Source organism: Phacochoerus africanus, chromosome 6 (assembly GCF_016906955.1).
Source record: "Phacochoerus africanus isolate WHEZ1 chromosome 6, ROS_Pafr_v1, whole genome shotgun sequence".
Lineage (NCBI taxonomy): Eukaryota > Metazoa > Chordata > Mammalia > Artiodactyla > Suidae > Phacochoerus > Phacochoerus africanus.
Window position 1 is genome coordinate 2,466,238 of NC_062549.1, and position 12,429 is coordinate 2,478,666.

Below are 12,429 nucleotides of genomic sequence, written 5' to 3' on the forward strand. Positions count from 1 at the left end.
AGGGACGGGCCTCGGCTCACCTAACTGGAAAGCCGTGGCTCTGCGTGTTCCGGGGTGCCCGACCTTGGGCTGTACCTGCCGGCCAATTGCAGCGAGGAAGCTGAGGCCCGGAGCAAGGAGGCGCCAGGTCCTGCAGAGACTGGACCCACTGCCTGCCGTGGGACTCTGACTCGGGACCCACTGCTTAACCTCAGGGTCCCCACCTCAAAACAGGCACAGCGGTCATAGACCAGGGGAGCTTGGGATGCCCGAAGCCCTGGGAGCACCCACAGGTCCTCCTGGGCCAGCCACGCTCCCTGGTTCTTCTGGGCTCCCCGCTGTCTCCTGTGGCTCTCTTGCACTGCGCCCTGTGGCCCTGGATGGCCAGGGCCGCTCTCCTGGCTGTCGCGTGGTGGTACATGCCCGCTTCCCTCCCTGGACACCAGAAGACAGATGTCTAGGCTTGGTGGCCGCTGAAGCCTATGTGGATGGCCGAAGCGTGGAGCCTGCAGGCCTGTGCCCTGCTCCACGGAGTGTCTGGGTCCCTACCTGCCACTTCCCTGCTTTTGTCCCTGTCCTGTGGAACGGGCCACTGGGAGTGCCCTGGAGGATAGGAGAGGGAGGCCTGGGTGTGGGCTGGCCCCCAGGGGTGCTCAGCACACTGTGACCTGAGAGTCATCTCATCCCGTGCCGCCCAGCCTGGGGAAGCGGCTGGCGTCCCTCGTGGCCTGGGTGTCCTTGGAGTATGTGGAGTGGGTCCCCGTGAGGCCCCGGAGTGGCCCCACTCTCCAGGCAGATCTGTCCTCTAAGCAGGGTCCCATTCACGTCGGGTGTGCTGTGTGGTGTCTCAGGTTCAGTGAGCCAACACCCCCTGTGGGGGATGTGGCTTGTCCCATTCCGCCGTGGCGGTCCCCACCCTGCCGTGGCGGTCCCCGCCACTGGAGTTCTAGAGTCATGGCTGGACCAGGGGCCCAGTGCTGATGAGCACTTGCTGGAGACGCTCCCTCAGGCGGAGAAGACCCGTGTCCAGCGACCCCTGACCTCTCACCCATGTTTTGGGGGCTAGAGGCAGGAGGCCTGTGCCTCTGGGCCCTGGTCGAATACCACGCTGGCGGCAGGGAGCAGGGGAGGGGTCTCAGCATCCTCCTGGTGAGACTTTGGCCCGGCCGGTTCTTATTCTTGCCACCAGCTGGTTAAGCTCCAATCCAAGATTTCTCAAACTTTTTTTTCTTTCTTTTTAAGGCCACACCCGTGGCATATGGAGGTTCCCAGGCCAGGGGTCCAATGGGAGCTACAGCTGCTGGCCGGGACCCCACAGCCATAGCAATGCCAGATCCGAGCCACGTCTTTGACCTACGCCACAGCTCATGGCAACGCCGGGGATCGAACCCGCGTCCTCGTGGATGTTAGTTGGGTCGTCACCACACTGAGCCACGACGGGAATTCATTCTCAACCTTTGTTTCAAACCATTCGTTTCACTTGTCAGCAGATTTTCACCCCAGAGATCATGTCTAGATTTTCACTTTTTAAAACTGCAGAACTGTCTTAGACACGCAGGACTTACTGCCAAGCATCCCTGTCCCCGCCCACGACACAGGAGGCCAGACCCGGTGGGAACCCACGAGCCTGGCTGCAGCCGTGCCTTGTGCTTCTTCGTCTGACGCTGGGCAGAGCTCCCCACATCGTTGGTCTGATGGGACCCGCTCAGGCAGTTGGTGCGGAGTTTTCTCTGCATGGGCCGGGCGACGGCATGGACTGCGTGGACGTGGTGTCTGACGCCCAGTTCTGACGAGTCACGTGCTGTTTGGGCCTGGAGGGCACACTGGCCTTGTGCGTCCGTTTCTGCATCCTCCTTACTGTCCTGCAGCTGAGGGTCGCTTTCAAGGCCGATGGGTTTTATCTCGATCTGATAACAGATTGATCAAGCACTTCAGAAAGTTCCCAGAAGTTCAGAAAGTGCCCAGGGTGGCTGCACGGGTGTCAGCGACATGGAGCGGTATTCTCTTTCTTCCTGCTGGTGGCAGGAAGCAGGTGGTATCCACGAGCAGGGCCAGGAGAGTTCAGGCTGTGCAGAGGGTGGGCGGGGCTGAGGGACACCAGCAGTGGGGGTGACCCCACTGCCAGGCCTGGCTACCGCTGGGAGCCTTCCGCCTCTGGGCCAGGCACAGAAGGAGCAGTGGTGGGACCACGTGCGAGGGGGCTGGTCTGTAGGAGACAGGGTGGCCTCCTTCGGAGGGGCCTGGCCAGCCAGTGGTGGCCTGTCAACGAGAGCCTGGAGCCCAGCCCTCCTGCACGGGCCCTGGGCAGAGTGGGCTTTCCTGCTGCCTGGCCTGGGTCTCTGTTTGCTGGGCGCTGAAGGTGTAGCTGAGAGTCCCCGGCCGAATGGCCAGGGGGCCCTGGTCCCCGGTCTGACCTTACTGGGGTGTGCGTGGGCCCTTTTTTCCTTTCCTGGGGCTGCATGTGGGCTCCATTGTACGCTTGGCAGCTTGTGGGCCCTTTGGGTGCGGTGACACGGAGCACTGGGCACACAGAGGCTGGACGAGAATAGGAGCTGGGCTAAGTCGGGGTCCGAACTGAGGGCCTAGGGCCTGGCACCCAGCGCCCACGGACAGCTCAGGAACCGCGGCGAGGCAGGTGTGGCCAGGCTGCTTGTCTCGAGTCCGCGTGCAGATCAGATTGAGGCTCGTGTTCAGTTATGAAATGTGAGACCAGTGTTTTGCTGACCTGTTTTTTCTCACTTGGTCCCTCCCCAGCTCGTTCTGTCCTGGGTTGCTTTTCAAAATGAATGAGCTAATGCAATATACGGAAGGTTCAAAATGAGCTCGTCCTCACCCTGGCGAGCCAAGTAAGTAACATTTATGCAGGATTCCTCCGGACCCGGGCCTTGCCTGGCTGACGTTATTTCACCTGACAGAATGACAGTCGTGTTACTTGCCAGTGGTGGTTTGTACTTTTGTCTGTTTCTTTAGGATCAATTCTAGGAATTGTGGTTTGATCTTTACTTTCTCATGTCACCAAGTGTGTGTGTGAGCTTCAGAAAATTCTCAGCTCTATAATAATCTGGGCTGGTCCTTGTCTTTCCTGAGTTTAGAATATGTCTTTTTCTGTATCTTTGTTTCTGTCTGCCTTTTTTTGTTTGTTGGTTTGAACCTCCATTGCCCAATCAAATTCTAAAGGAACTTACAAAAGGAACTTGACTTTTAAAACTTACGAAAAGATGGTGTAACAGTCATGCCGTGTAGAAACCCCTTTGGCCAGTTGAGCGAGGACGTGACATCCCCCCTCCTGTTTCTCCAGCTGGGGTGGCTCACCCCTGTTTGGGAATCTCGTGAAGGTTATGGACCTCTCTCACAAAAATGTGGAGAGACATCACTCTGTGTGTGTGTGTGTTAGCTAGTGTTCGCGGGGCTCCTAACATCGCCGGGAGTGGCCCTCCCAGACCCTGCAGGGTGGCCTGCCTGCTCTGTCCCCAGGCAGCTGCAGGGCGGGCTGGCGCCGGCTGGCCTCTCCCCGAGGGGCGGTGCTGGAGATCAGTCCCCAGGGCACTGACTCACCCTGTTGCCTGGCTGCTGTGCCCAGGATGAGTGGCAGCTGGCCGTCGCCCTCGGGTGTCCACCCCAGGCGCTGGAGGGTCTGAAGGGTGGGAGCTTGTTGTGATGGTGAGGTCGGGATGCTCCAGTTTACTTTGCAGGGAATGTAGGGTAGTTAAAATCAGCAGCTCGAGCCCCGGAGAGTCAAGGTTATCCCGGAGAACTGCGCAATGTCACACTGAGAGCAGACTTGGGGCGGCGGCTAGAGTTCCTGCCGGAGCCCAGCCGAGGCAGAAGGGTCAGGCTCGCCGCCTCAGCTCGAGGGACCGTGGTGTCAGTGCCGAGAAGCCCTGAACAGGGCCACTGGGCTAGACCTCTGTCCCCACTGCCCCGTATGTGGGGTCCACAGGTTCCGCGCCCATGGCCGGCGGCACTGTGCGGCTTTCTAGTCTGAGGGACCGGCGTGCCTGTGGGGGGTCCTGGGACCCACCCTGCACGGCCACAGAGAGGCGGGTGTGGTCACTTGCATAGGGTCAGAACGATACCGTCTATCAGACGTGTGCGTTATGTAAATTACCTATCGTGATGTGTGATATGTACTTATCACGTAGTGTAACATACTGTATGTGACACACATAATTATACATGGAGGGTGTATGACATACGGTCTAGTCTCGTCGTGGGAATTTTATTTAAAGTCTTTGGGGGGGATGTCCGGCTGTCAGGGTTCCAGTCCCCACCAGCTCCTTTTCGTGATAATGTGAGGGACAGCATGGTTCTTCGGGCCGTGATGGGGGCTCTGAAGCTGCAGTGCCAGGGATTCCCTGGTCCCCTGCATCCCGGGCACACTGGGCAGAGAAGGCACCTGACTGGCTCCCAACTTGGAGGAGTGGGAGGGCTGGCAGGGGGCCTGCTTCACCCCGAGTCTCTTTCCGGCCCCCTCCAGGCCCGTCTGCAGAGGCCGTCACCACCGGGGACCCTGGAGGCCTCCGGAGCCAGGCCACTTCGTTCCTCTCGAGACAGGACGTGTGATCTTTCTGGCCCAGCTCCTTTAAGCTGGGAAGAACCGAGCCTCTACCCACTTAGAAAATCACCTCTTCCTACTCTTCAGATAAAGAGAAGGCAGCAGTTCCTGATAATTCTCAGCGATCTGTGACCTCATCTGTGGGTAGAGATTAGAATCTTGTCTGAATGGGAAGCCACGAGGCAGATCACTTCTTTGGGACTTTATGCCTCCCTCTGATGCTGGCTGTTAGTGTGAAAGGTGGATTGAAACGAAGATTTTTTTTTTTTTGGTTTTTTTAGGGCCACACCCGCGGCATATGGAGGTTCCCAGGCTAGGGGTCCAGTCGGAGCTACAGCCGCAGCCTACCCCACAGCCCCAGCAACGCCGGGACCTTAACCCACTGAGCGAGGCCCCGCGTCCTCATGGATACTAGTCGGGATCACTAACCACTGAGCAATGATGGGAACTCCCCAAAACTCGTATTTTTGGTCAGGCCGGGCTCCCGTTCCTTCCTTCAAAGGAGGAAGCGCAGGCCTCACTTGCTCCCCACCCCCACCTGGCAGCTGCACCACTGCGTGGTGCCCCTTACCCCTTGGGTTCCCCCGTGTGCTCCTTCAGCGGCCGGCCCTCCCTGTGAGCGCTGCCTGCCCATCTTCACTTGGAGGACGAGGAGTCCCATCAACAAGCAAGAGCAGGACGGGGTTCTCGCCCTCCCCGATGACTCCTGCCGTTCTTCCCAGCCTGGCAAGGAGAGCGTTAGTCGGCTCATCCCAGCGCTGGGAGGCAGCTGTGTGCCCAGCACTTAAGATCCTGTGTCCTCTGGGCAGATGACCCGGGGCCTCAGTTTTCTCATCTGTAAATTGGGGCCAGACATAGTATTCATATTCACCACGTTGGACTCTTGGGAGGAGTGAGTTCATGTGCACAGAGCAGCTGAATAGCAATTGGCTCAGGAAGACTGGGCAGTTGGGCAGCCAGGTGAAGCAGTTGACGTCGTAGTATCAAGGGAGAGACTGGGCAGTTCCCGAGAGGCAGGGGGTGGCAGTGGGGAAACGGGCCCTTCCGGAGACCGTCCAGTCCTATACGGGATGTTGGGGCATGTGCCTTAGCAGAGGGGCAGAGCCAGCGCTCCACAGAGCTGGGCGGGGCGGAGGGAGGCCGTGCTGGAAGAGGCTGCCAGGGGCCCCGACAGCTGGGCTGGCGTGGCACGTTTGGCTGCCTGTCCTGGCTGGGGCCTGGAATCGGGGGCGGGGGGGGGGTGTGTGCACAGAAGCAGGTGGTTCTGCTGGACGCCCTCACTGCACGTTGGTTCCTCGTGTGGGAGCTGGGTCCCAGGACTGCGGGCACCAGCTGGGGCTCAGGGTGAGAGAGGTGGAAGTTGCCCTCCACTTGGAGAGCTGGAATTCGGGGAGCAGGCCGGAGGAGTGGCAGCGAGCAGCTGGGAGGGGCCCAGGCTTGCCCCGTGTGTAGGCGAGAGCAGGTGGGGCCCATGGCGCAAACTCCTCGGGACTCCTCTGCGGACCTTCCCTGGAAGGTCGGAGAGTGCTGGTGCCCGCAGGTGCTGGGTTGCTGAGGGCCCAGCCCTTGAAGAGGGTGGTGTGGTGAGCGTTGGCGCAGTGAGCCTCTCATGGCCTGAAGTTTTTTCCTGATAGACGTAGCAGATGCCCCAAAGAATAACCTCTTTAACCAAGCGCATCATTTTCCCATGTGGAGGGAACGGCCTCTAATTGACTCTTCAGCCAGCAGGGCCATCCCAGCCAAGGCCCTGTTCCCTGGGAAGAATGTGGAAATCCAGATGCACCACGTGGGGGTTAACGAGGGGGCCGGCCCTGGGTCGGGGGTGGCTCAGGGCCTTGGAGGAGGGAGGCTGGCGAGGTGGGGGAGGTCCGAAGCCCCCTCGCTGCTCTCCTAGCCCAGGCCGATGGCGGCTCCCTCCTGAAAATACCACGCCGCATCCAGGTGACCTCACCTGTCAGGCCATCGGGGCCGCTGAGTCATGATGCTGTAAATTATATCCGCAAGGGAAGGCTTGTAGCTGCGGTTATGTCTTCTCCCTGTTAAAATTAGTCTTGAGGAGAGAGTGAGGTGTGCTGAGTTTACAGCCTGTCGTCTTTACCGGCTTCCTGCCGGCCCTGCAGGCCGCTCGCCTGTGAGGACAGTGCCCTTGGGGTGTGGTTCTAATGGTAGCGTCGAGGCTCGTGCAGGTGGGAGAGGAGGGATGCGCCCATCCCCTGCCGTGGGGCTCACGGCCTGAGAGGGCAGCGGTGGCCTTGGGTCCCGGCCTTGACGTTCTCAGGTCCTGCCGGCAGAGCCCTCCCGACCTGCCTTGGCGCGGCCGGCGGCGCGCGGGTGCGAGCGCGTTGCTGGGGGAGGGTGCACATGCGTAGAAGGCAGTGGTGTTGGGGGGGGGGGTCTGCTGTGGGGGCAGGGACAGCGGAGAGTCAGCTGGCGGACTGCGCACGGCCGGCCTTGCTCTTGAGGTCGGGCTTCTGGGCCAGTGGGCAGGAAGTCCGACAGGTGCAGGTTAAAGCACTGCCGTGTTCATGGTGCCCCGGGGGGACCCCCCCGCTTGCTCTTGAGCCGTAACTTACTCTGCTTATTCTGTGGTGCCTTTTCTGGAAAGGAAAGGATTTAGGGTGGTTTAGGCAGAGGATGTAGCTGAAGGGCATTTGTCAAGGTTCAGTGCAGTCCGTTGGCTGCCCCGCCTGCTCACCCACTCTGCCTGGTCAGTTCCCAATGAGTGTGCATGGAGGCTGCCCCCGGCCTGGGAGCTTCCCCGGGGCAAGGGGGCATCTGCCAGAGGCCACCGTGTTCCCTCCTCGTCTGTTCCCAAGTCCCATCTTTCTAGCAGGGATTTGGGAGCCAGAGGGACTGAGAGCTCAGACTCCCCACCTCCCTGGGGGCTAGTGGGGGCGCAGGTGGAGGTGTTGGGGCCCCAGCCCAGGGGCTCCCAAAGACTGGAGCCAGGCCTGTTTCCCTCGTACCCTCGAGGCAGCTCTTGCCTAGGAGGTGCCCAGAAGGGGTCCTCCACAGACTGCTTTCCCTCCACCATGTGTGACCCTCACTGCCCCTTCATGTTGATGGCCTCAGATATGTCCTGATATCAAAGGGTGAAAAGCCCCCCTCGATGGTTCTAGAACGAGGCTAAAACTCAGTATCGAGCATCCTCAGGGATTGTCTGGGGAAAGACGGAAATCTCCCGTTTGCACACATCCTGGGCGTGCAGAGCTGCTCCGGCCTGGGCAGGCCTCAGGAAGTGTGCACAGAGCTCCTTCCTCTGCCTCTTCAGCGTCTTGAACCAGCGTCTTGAACCAGCCTCTGTGCTGGGCTTTCCCCTACGCATCTGCCCCCGCCCGCCTTGTCTCAGGCATGTGCGCATCCTTGGAAATATCTTCAGGGAAGATGAGCGCAGGTGTGCACTGAGCAGGGTGCACTGGGCAGGGTGTACTGGGCGGGTGTGCACTGAGCAGGTGTACACCGAGCAGGGTGCAGACTCACAGGCGTTTTAAAGACCAGTCTTTTGGATGGAGTGGTGCAGTGGGTTAAGAATCCATCTGCAGCAGCTTGGGTCACTGTGGAGGTGTGGGTTCAATCCCCGGCCTGGTGCAGTGGGGTAAAGTTCCCAGCGTTGCCACAGCTGTGGTGTAGGTCATACCTGCAGCTTGGATTCAAGCCCTTGCTCAGGAGTGTCCATATGCTGTGGTTGCAGCCATAAAAATTTCTTTTAGCAAAAGATCAGTCTTTTGGAGGCAAGCGCTTGGGTGGGGTTCACACCTGGGAGTGTGTGTCTGGTCTTCTGAAGTGGGTCCTTCTGCAGAAGAATAGGACACACTCTGGCCTGGGCAGATCCCAGGGCCTGTCACCCTGGAGTGGGGGTGCAGCAGTGCTTTAGTGAAGGCTGAGTGGATGTGGGGAGCTGCCTCTGCTCCAGGCAAGGCTGGCCGTGGTGTGAGGCCGGGCTCTGAGCTCGGAGTGAGAAGTGGAGCCTCTGGCCCAGAAAGCCCCGTTGGGATGGTGGCGTTGGTTGTCATCCAGCAGCTGCTCTTGCAGAAGGACCGGGGGTGCAGGCGGGGCCTGTTCCTTCTCACTCACTGGGCCGCTGCAGGAGGTGAGATGCGGGCCGTGGAGGGGCCACCGAGGACCGGGGGGGCGGGAAGCCTGTCGTGGAGCCAGGCTGGCCCTGAGCCCCATTCTCCGGACTCGGCCTTGCCGGAGGCTGCTGCGTTTGGTGGATGCTCAGGACAGATATGGCTAGAGGGGCACTTGCTTTTGCCGTGTGAGGCCATGTGGAGACAGAGAAGAGACCCTGGGCTGTGGAGGGGGCAGCGCCCAAGTGGGCCCGCTGGAGGGAGCGAGGAGCTTCCTGCAGTTCAGCCACCTCACGGGACTTAGAGCGATACTGGCCAGCGTGGTATTGGATTAGGTTTTTATCCGCCAGGAGAGAAACCAAATAAACAGAATAGAGTTACTTTGGGCCACTGGCCAAACGAGAAGCAGTTTGGATCTGGCGACCTTTTTCTTTGGGTCCCTCTTCGCTGTGGAAGGTGTTGACTCGTATTCCCTTTCAGAATAGGAAGAACGGCTTCTTTTCAGAGCAGCAAATAAGGAAAAGAATGAAAGCGTCGGGGCGTCTCTGTTTCCAGAGGCTCCCCCGGGAGGAGCGTTTTTATAGACACCAGACGTCCTCGCCAGCCCGGGCCAACTTTCCATCCCGCGATGCCGCGGGTGCCCCGGGTGCCCCGAGCCAGCAGGGGCCTGGGAGGCACGGACCCCTCCACCCGCCTCCGAAGCCAGCACCTGCCCCCCGCGGCCGCCCAGCTTCCCCTGTGACCACGAGCTCTCACGAGGACGCGCCACAGATCCCAAACCTCAGCATTTCCACGGACGAATTGCACAAGGTCGCCGTCCTTGCTGCCTCTCAGGGCAGAGCAAAGCGCTCACGGCCGAGTCGGAAGCTGGGGAAGGAAACGCGACCCGGCTCCGTTGTTAAGGCAAGGCTGCGCTGGGAAGACCTCCCGCCCCGTCTGACTTTTGCACCCGTGGTAGCTGGCCCGGGTCCAAAGCAGCACGAGTGTGGTGTGTGTGGCAGAGGCTGTGCCTTGCTCCGACCCGCGTGTGCTGGGCGAGGGACGTGTGCTGAAACGCCTCGTGAAGCACTGGGCACCGCCGTGCTGCCGTCGGGTCCCTGGAGCACACCCGTGTCTGCGGTAGCCCCTCTCTCTGTGCCTTGACGCTCCGGAGCGGTCGCCGCAGGAGAATCCCCGCAGCTGCGTGCTTGGGGACTGAGCCCCTCTGCTGCCCTTCGTCCAGTGGCCCTGGGGTCACCCTAAGAGTGTCAGCAGAGTTGGGAGCTGCCTTGAGTTGGAATTTCTGGAGAAGCTGAGACATTTTGGGCTGCAGTGTCAAGGGCTTCCTCATTTGTGTCCGCTCCGCCTGCCTGCGCCCTGTGTCCTGGCGTGCTGGACCACAAGCCATAGGGAGCCCAGAACGTGTGGGGGTGGGGGGTGGGGAGTGCACATGTTCCGTGACCTTAAACATCTGCCTGCTTGGAGGGGCTGCTGCTCTCCCACGGGGGGAATTGCCAAGTGCCCCCAGATTTTCTCAGCACAGAGGCCCTTGGTGTCCTGGGGGGTCCTGGGCCTCCCCCGCCCCCGCCCCCCAGCAAAGGCTCTACATACACAACTCAGGGCGTGGAGGGGCCTTTACTGGCGAGGTTGTGGGGTTGGAGTAGCAAAGCCTTACGACAGGTTTCTCATGTAACAAGTTGTCACATGGCAGAGCTCAGGGCTGGTTGGGGGTTCATCGATGATGCCTGTACCTGCAGCCTGGCCTGGAGCACCTGCTGGCCACCTGGTGCTGGGCCCATGCCCGCTGGCCAGCAGACCCGCCCGGCTCCCTGGTGGAGGGCTCTGAAGTTCATAGAGCCTGTCCTGTACCGCTTCCTCTGGGCCTGGGCAGCTCGTGCCACTTCCAGGCACCCAGACGAGAAGCGACCCTGGGGTCTTAGGAGAGAAGGAAACTAGTGCGGGCCCAAGACCTGGGGCCCCTGAACCGGCAGCACCCTTGGGTGACTGTCCCAAATTCAAGGCCCAGCTGCCTCCACAGGGAAGGGGCTTGGCCTCTCGGACATCGTCTGCTGTATGCAGCCTGGGCCTCGGACATGCGGAGGGCAGTTTGCCACCCTGGAGGGTGAGGAAGGGGCAGCAGAGGGGAGGTGTGGGCGGGTGGCAGGAGGGGCTGAGCCCAGACAGACAGTCTGGTGGGCCCTCATGTCTTCAGGTCAGGCCATGCCTGCTGGGGACACAGTCAGTTGGCGAGAGTGGAGGGGGTGAAGCCAGTGGGGGCGTAGGGCTCCCGTGGAGGCGGACCAGCCTGGGAGGGGCAGAGGGGCAGCCGCTGACGGCAGCGGGGCAGCTGTCAGCCTTGCTGCTGGGATGTCCACATGAAGATTCTCAAGACTGGCGAGCACGCAGGTCGGGCTGCTTGTGACCACAGAGCCCTCCTTCAGGCCCTCAGGCTGGCCAGCCAGCTTTCCGAGCTTGGAGGAGGCCCCAGAAGGGGCGGCTGGGAGGGCAGGAGGGGGGGATGGCCGGCCAGCTCTGCTCCAAGTCTCCGGCATTGTCGTTGGGCCCCCGTTTCCCCTCTGAGGTTGCGGGGAGACACAGCACCACGTCTGAGCCTTTCTAAGCCAGAGCCCGGTCATTGAGGGTGTTTGTTCCGTTTCTGGAGGAGGTTCATGTCCATTCTGGCATGTGCTCCAGGCTCCTTGGAGCCCCGTGGCTGACCTGAGTTGGGTCCAGCCTCTCCCCGCCTTGTCTGCCGCAGGGCTCCTGGACAGCACGCCTTCCCTCCCAGGCTTGCCCGCTGGGCTGTGCTGTCCACACGTGAGTGTCTCCACGAAGGGGCAGAGTGCATCCTGCAGGCCCCATCGCTGGGAAGTGCTGGTCACGGTGGAGCCAGTGCACCCTCCTGCTGTTGCCAAAGGTCATGTCCAGAACCTCCGACCCCTGGTGGGTGGGCAGTGCGGACACTGGCTACCCTGTGGTCTCAGCCAGGGTCCCTCCTTCCAAGGCACCTAAAGGTGTGTGTGGGGAAGCAGGTGTGCTGGCTGGCACCTGCTTACTGAGCCATCACCTGGTGGTGGGGAGGTCCCGGCCGAGGAGTGGGGGACCTGGGGACGGGGCCAGGGGCCTCCAGTCAGCTGCTCTGAGCGTTTGTGCACAGGAGGGGCTGCCCTTGGTTCTGATAATTGAGGAGAACCATTAATCTGCACTTTAATTCTGCCTCCCAGTTATCTTTTTTAGTGACAACTCTGGGTAAACGTTCTCCTCAAACTGACGGTATTGTTATCAGATGACTCTTATATTCTTCTGGGCCTTTCGCACCAAAATTAGACCCTGCGGCGTAACTTAAATCCTCAGGCGGTGGCTCCCCGCGGTTTGGGTTGCATGGCCTTTAGGACTAGGTACCGGAGCACTGCGGTCTCTCTGCGGGGCTGCAGCCAAGGACTCGGTTCTGCGGGGCTTTCCAGAACCGTCTTCGCCGAATGCAGTCGGAGGTGGCCCGTCCTGCAGCACGTGGCCAGCTGCATTATTCCAGTTCCCAGACTGTGTAGGCGTTGCCCCCGCTTCCAGTGGGCGCTGGGGGCTGGGGGCCCGAGTCACCGCCTCTGCGTTTGCGCTTCAGGCGGGCGCCCGATCCTCTGCGGTCGTTTCCCCGCAGTGAGTCCAGCGCCTTGCGAGCTGACTCCCTGCTTCGTCTCAGGGTGTGGCATCCTAGGGGCTCTGGCTGGGAGCCCCGCCTTGCCTGTGCGTTTGCATCCGCCTCTGCCGTGCTGCAAGCTAACACCTTAAAGCTCCTCCAGGTGAAGTCAGGCTGGGAACATCTGGAGCCCTGCACAGGCCCGCCCAGCC

General features: G+C 60.8%; 1 protein-coding gene across 2 annotated transcripts in view; it reads left to right on the plus strand.

Moving 5' to 3' along the window:
- The window catches only part of SLC45A4 (solute carrier family 45 member 4), a 79,556-nt gene that overhangs the window by 10,195 nt on the left and 56,932 nt on the right, over window positions 1–12,429 (plus strand). The window contains exon 1 of one of the 2 annotated variants that reach the window (XM_047783145.1): window positions 8,227–10,705. The exons of the other annotated variant lie outside the window; for it this stretch is intronic. The gene's annotated coding sequence lies outside the window, so the exon portion shown is untranslated. Of the gene's footprint in view, window positions 1–8,226; window positions 10,706–12,429 lie in introns of those variants that run through there. 2 annotated transcript variants of the gene reach the window in all.